The following is a 6308-nucleotide window of genomic DNA, read 5'->3' on the forward strand; positions in this document are numbered from 1 at the left end:
TAGGGGACAGTGATTCAGGTCCCACGTCCTCCCTGACTCCCGAGCGGCGGCAACATCCCAGCACTCACCAAGACTCGGAGGCTCGGGGCTAGCAACCCAGTGAAAAGGCAGCCAGCTTTAGGGTCTGTCCCCGGGAGCCGCAAGCAGCGGGAGCGATCTGAAATGGGAGGCCCGGAGCCCACTGGGTGACGCGGAGGGACAGAGGCAGCGGGCGAGTCAAGTCCTCGGCAGCCTCACTCCGTACATCCCAAATTCTGCCAAGTTCTATTCTCTCCTCCGCGGCCTGGCTCGCTTTCCACTCCTGGCCCGAACCGGACCCGGAGGGGTGGCGCTGGGACCCTGGGCTGCGCGCCGGACGCACTCGGCTCGCCTTCGGCGCGGTGCCGCTCACTGCAGCCCCGGGCCTCGGCTCCCCTTCCTAGTATTATCCGCGCACCCACCCCCACCCCCGAGCTCCGCGCCCTCTGATTGGTCGGTTGTCAGGCGGTGTGCCCGCCGATTGGTCGGAGCAAGCCCCGGGGCTGAGCGTCCTCCTCCTCCTCCGCACAGCGGATGCTTCCCTCCCAGCGCCGCGGCGCCGGAGTGCACCCGCCTCCCTTCGCTGCAGCCGGGTCCCTGCCGCTCTAGAACCGCCGAACCCGAAGGTGCGGGCAGCCGTGGCGGCGGCGAATCATCTCACGGACTAGGGAACCAGCTGAGTCTTACGCGTCGGGTTGTTCTCGAGAAGGTAACTGAGAGGCAGAGATGGGAAGGGTTAGCGTTGGTTTCTAGCAATGTGTCATCACCTCTGCTATTTAACCTTCAATCCGCCGTAGGGCGGCAGGAGGCCACTCCAAAGGGACACACGGGCTTCTTTCTCTCCGCATGAACAAGTCCAGGTTTATCTTGCAGGACAACGCCCAGTTGTCTTACAAATACATGCATTTTGTGGACAACTCTGAAGCGCAAAAAAAGAAGAAAAAAAAAAAAAACAGTTCCTTGCTTTCACAGAGCTTGCGTGGCGGGTGGCTGTGTCGATCGACCACAGCTCACCTACATTTTCCTGTTATTAGTGGTCCACTTTGGAGAAAGTGGAAATAATCCACGCCATTAGCAATTTAGAAACAAAAAAAAAATCTTCAATCTAAGCATGCGTTTATACAAACCTTTTTAAAAATCTTCTTTGTTGTGCGTGAATAAGTGTTTATAAAGGAAATTAATTTTCTTCCCTCTCACAATACTCTTCACACGCAAAAAAAAAAAAGTTTGAAACAAAGTTACATTTCCCACGAATCATAAAGAAGTCCCTTAAGCAATGATGCATTCTGTTAAGCTGAATTTAAAATCTCAAAACCCGTGCTTTTTCTAGGCTCACCTCTAAATCCAGCCCTTTGCTTGAACTGTTAGAAAGTCCATCAGAAAACGGACTGTCGTTTTCCTGGACCTGCGACAGACCGGTGCCGGATATTTGTTGAAGAGAGAAAACTTTGAAGCTGGTTGTAACCTTCCTCTCACCCGAACCCGTCAGAAAGTTCGGAGTCAATCAAGCTCGCCTAGAAGAGAACAAAGACTGACCGCCAGCCGTAAACGCAGGTAATGTCCGGCCCTTAGTAAAGCTAAATTCCTCCTAGGTGGGGTGCGGGAGCCGCGTTGGTGCGCGCTTCTCCCCAGAGTGGAGGCGATGTCCAGCTGCGTTCGTGGAGATGGCTTTCTGAATGCTCCCGGTAGATTTTTTCACGTCACTGTGGGGGGCCTTCCGGGCCAATTCGGGGGGGCTCCTTAGACAGTTTCACCAAGGCACACAGGAACCAGCCTTGGGTACCTCTCCCTCAGCACCTCCTACTAACACCGATGAGCTTTGCCTTTTGTGTTCTGTCTTATCTAACCAAAACGCTTCTTCTTTTTCTTTCTTTCTTTTTTTTTTTAAAAAAAAAAACCTGGGTGGGAGCGTTTGAGTTCTTGACGACAGTAGAGACGTATTTTCTAACCTCCTTTTTCTCCAATGATGAAAGCGAGGAGCCCTCAGAGACCCGTTGTCCGCGGATAAAGCCAGGGACTGGGGCATGAACCTTGGACCTGGATAGCCTCTGTGCCCTGAAGTGACAGAGAGGAGCGAGTCCACGGCTCTGCGCTGGAAATACTCTCAATGGTCTGCTGTGGTTTTCTTGGTTACTTTTTGTTATTGCTGCTTTTGTTTCTGTTTTTGTTTCCGTAGCTCTCCTGCACCCCTTCAGACTTTATCACTTGGAATTAGGAGCAGAGAGGCACGACAGGTCTTCTGTCCCTTGCTTTGTTTTTGTCCAGTCATGCTGAGTTTTCTTCAGCACACACACCCCCCACTCAGGATACTTGTCTAACTTTGCAACCAGGCTGTTTGCGTGCAGCCTTCCCCCCCCCCCCCATTAAAAATGAACGTAAGTCCACCGCTACTACCCTGCCAGATCCTGTGGATGGCAGGCTGGGTTTTTATCTGTGGCTTGTACTGCCCCTGAAAACAAAGAAGATAGAATAATTAGCTTTTTTTTTTTTCACCAGTAATTTTAAATAACAGAGCTGAGAAAAATAGAGAGGGGGGGGAGGAGGGAACAGGGGAGGAGAGCGTGGGTAGCTGCTTCCTGAACTGAAAGTAAACAGATTGTGGAGCCCTTGTACTGGTTCAAACTTTAAACAGCGCTTGCGGAGGGAAACAAATAGTATGTGTGTGCATGGACCAGTCAGATGAGGCCAAAACAGGGAAATGGGACTTGGGGTTAGGGGAACAAACTGGGAGAAGCAGCCCTTGGGAGTGTTCTGGGGCTAGGTTGCAGGTGGATGTGACTCCCCCAGTGGGGGTGGGGAGGCAGGAGCATCTTCTCACTCCAGCACCTCCTGGCAAAGCACAGGACACTAACTTCATCGCTGTCTGCCAGTGGGCACTCCCCCTCCACAGTGCCTCTTTCCCCTGCGTGCCTTCCCTTCTTCTACCGCCATCTGTGCCCTTCGGGATGTGCAGCTGTAATCAAGATCTTGTTGAATTACATCCTCTGGTCTTGGAGTCCCCCAGGGAACCACTTTCCCACCAGTGGCTGGAAAGTGAGATGGTTCTAGGGATGAGGGTGGGGATTTATCCTAGGACAAACTTCAGGAAGTCCAAGACACTCCCATACTAAAAGTGAAATTGTGTACTCTTCTTCTGGGAGTAAATAGCCATGCCTTTTTTTTCCCACTGCCAAAGGATTCCACAGCTACACAGACTGTTCAGTAAACTAAATATTCAGAGGGAATAGGGGTGAGGCAGTGCAAGCGTCACCTGGTTCTTCCACAGGCTTTGTGACCTTGGTCAATTATTTTTCTGCATCTTGAGAAGAGTGACCTTTCTTGGCCTGCTATATGAAAACTTCAACTAACAAGGACTGTGGTCACACAGTGGGACCTTCTCCTAGGGATAGCACTTGTGTCCAGTGAGTGGACACATTCTTTCTAAAACAGACCCTCTTGGATTTAGGAATCCTTCGGTGAAGAAACAAACCCATTAAAGGAGCCTGAAAACCAACACGGAGTCGGGAAGCCCAGTTCTTTCCAGGGCTTTCTGAGCTCTGGGGCACCACTATGTTTCTATCTGTGGAGCTGGCTTTCTTCCCCTGCTGACTCATGTAGGTGAAGGTGGACAGTATCCTTGCTTGCTTCTGGCTACCTTCACACACACACACACACACACACACACACACACACACACACACACCCCTTCCTGCCCCCACCAGCTAATAAGCTTGCCCTCAAAAAGTCAAAAGGGGATGAACAAAAAGGAGAGAAGATGATCTTTCCTTGGTAAGAGTGGCTTGCTTGCCTCCTCCAAACATCTGTCCAAAAACAAATAAATAAATTTCAGAGAAGGCAAGTATGTGTCAGACTGGCTTCCATACATTGAACAGTTTCTTGAGCACATTCTGCTAGACTGGTCCCTGAGTCACCCAGCTGGGCAACTCCATCTTTCCCACCTAAGGCCTGTTTGAATCTCCCTGTTTCCACTTGTTCAAGGAGGCCCAGGGCCTCTAAGGTAACCAAACCTGAAGACACATAGTGAGGGAACCTGGGAGGCCACTATCACCACCACCACCAGCAGCAGCAGCAGCAGCAGCTTAAACCACCTAGCTAACCCTAACCCTGAGTGCCAGGTGGTGACTGGCTGTTGGGCACTTCTGGGCACCTGGGTATAAGGGCTTTGCTGTGGCTAACTGTGGTTCCAGTTTCTTTAGAGATGCCCTCAAACCCACGTCCTCTTGTGGACAGCCACGGTGTCCTACAGTCTGACAACTTTAACTGGCTGTGGACATGGTGAAATAAATAATCCCAGATGGGACCACAGAGATATGATTTCCCAACTTAACTTTTTGAAATTAGATGTACGACCTGTCACACTCGGTGAGGGTGGAGGTGAGTGAAGAGCACTTTGAGGAGGTAGCTGTTCTGCACCAGGGTGGTTAGCGTGCCTTCTTCCCCTGCTTGGGCAGAGCCTAAAAAGCAAAGGACAAGTGAAACCTCATTCCTTCTCTTTCCTTCTTGCTCCTTCCGAGGGAAGCTGGGTGAGGCAGACGCTGAAAACAGAAAGGGAGCAGCAGCTCTGTTTCTGCTCATGCATTTAAGGAGAATTGAAACCCAGAGGAGTTAATCAAGAACTTGCAGGGGCAGGGAGGGGGCTGGCTGCAAAGCAATATGGAGGCAGTGCTGCACTGAGGTAGGATGCAGAATCTCACACACAGTGAAGCAAACTTGCAGTGTATCTTCCTTGAGGGTCTGTATGCCACCCTGCCTGCTCTGACCCCAGGCAGCCTCTGAGGGCCAACGACAGGAGGTAGGGCTGAGCTCAGCTCACTTGGAGGCCATATAGCAGCCAGGAGAAGAGGGGACTGCAGTTATCTTGTCCTTTCAATACTCATGCCAAATATTCCCCAGGAGGCGTTGGGACCTAGGTTGCACCCCAGTGTGGTCTTGTTATAGAAGGCAGGCAGGAGATCGTATGTGTCATGTACCTTCTTGTACATGCACCCCTATGGGGGCGGGGGGGCGCTCAGCACACGTACTTTCTATCCCCTACCCCTGTGCTGGAGTATGACAGTTCAATGTTAGATATTGCCCACACTTAGCGTTCATGTCACTCTTCATATTTTCCCAGCAGTTTAACCAGCAAGGTGGAAGGGAATCAAGAGAGGCAGGGGAGCAAAGTGTTGGTCCTGCAGGAGCTACAGGAAGAATGAAGCACCTTCCTCCTGTATGAACCCCCAGCCTGCCCCTTCAGGTCCGGGAGCATAGACTGAAGGAATCAGACTTAATGGTTTCTAGTTACTCCATCAAACACAAAAAAACTGCACAGCGGTTGTACAGCAATGGCTGCTTGCCCAGGTTAACAAGATCAAGAATGTGGAGGAGAGAAGGGGAGAAAAAAAAAAAAAAAAGAAATAGTTTGGCACTGATTTGAATCAACTGGTGACTTTCTCCTGCCGCATAGTTCTGCTATTGATCCAGGGGGGAGGGGGAGGCTGATCTGAAAACCAAATCCATCGCTAAGGGACAGGTGATCCCAGTCTCACAAAGAACTCACTCCCTGAGTTTAAACCCGATGGGATTCATTCCAATGGCCAAAAGAGTTTCCACAAATCACAACCTGTGTGTGACCCTGTGGTTTCTAGATTAGGCCTATTTTGGATGGATTTTAAGCAAAAACTCAGCAGGCCAATTATACACCTCTTTAGCCCTATCTTACGTTCACTCTGGGATCTGGGTTTGGGTTCTGCAGAGGACCAAAATATTTTTCTTACTATAGATCCAGGAAGTCTTTCTGAATAGCAGCATGCTTGCTGAGAGGGAAGTCTCCTTCTTTGCTGCTCAACTCCTCCAGCCAGGGAGGTGACTGGCCCAGGACAGACTCCAGGGCCTCTAAGGGGATGTGTGGGGCTGAGGAAAGTATGAGAGAAGAGGGAAGCGAACTCTACTTGGCTGTGTCTAGATAAGAAGTGATGAGCCAGGACATCAGGGTGACCGAAGTGTGATCCTGTGTCTCCAATCAAATGGCAAAAAACGCGGGCCCTAAAAGGGGACATGGCTAGCCTAAAAGGGATTCTTTTCATCCATATACTAAGTGGCAAGGGAGGGATGCAAAAGGAAGGAAGAAAGAGGGGAGAGAAGAAAAGACGGGGAGGTGGGGTGGCAATGGAAACTAGGTCTCTGGGGATCCTGTTCTATTTACAATTTCGCCAACTAAAGCTGTCCTGACCTTGGCTCATTTTCTTCAACATCACCTGTGAGGCTTCTGCGTTGTGAAGGGGTCGAAACGGAATTAGATCACTGCTGAA

Source organism: Psammomys obesus, unplaced genomic scaffold (assembly GCF_907164565.1).
Source record: "Psammomys obesus unplaced genomic scaffold, mPsaObe1.curated_primary_1811, whole genome shotgun sequence".
In the NCBI taxonomy this organism is placed as follows: Eukaryota; Metazoa; Chordata; class Mammalia; order Rodentia; family Muridae; genus Psammomys; species Psammomys obesus.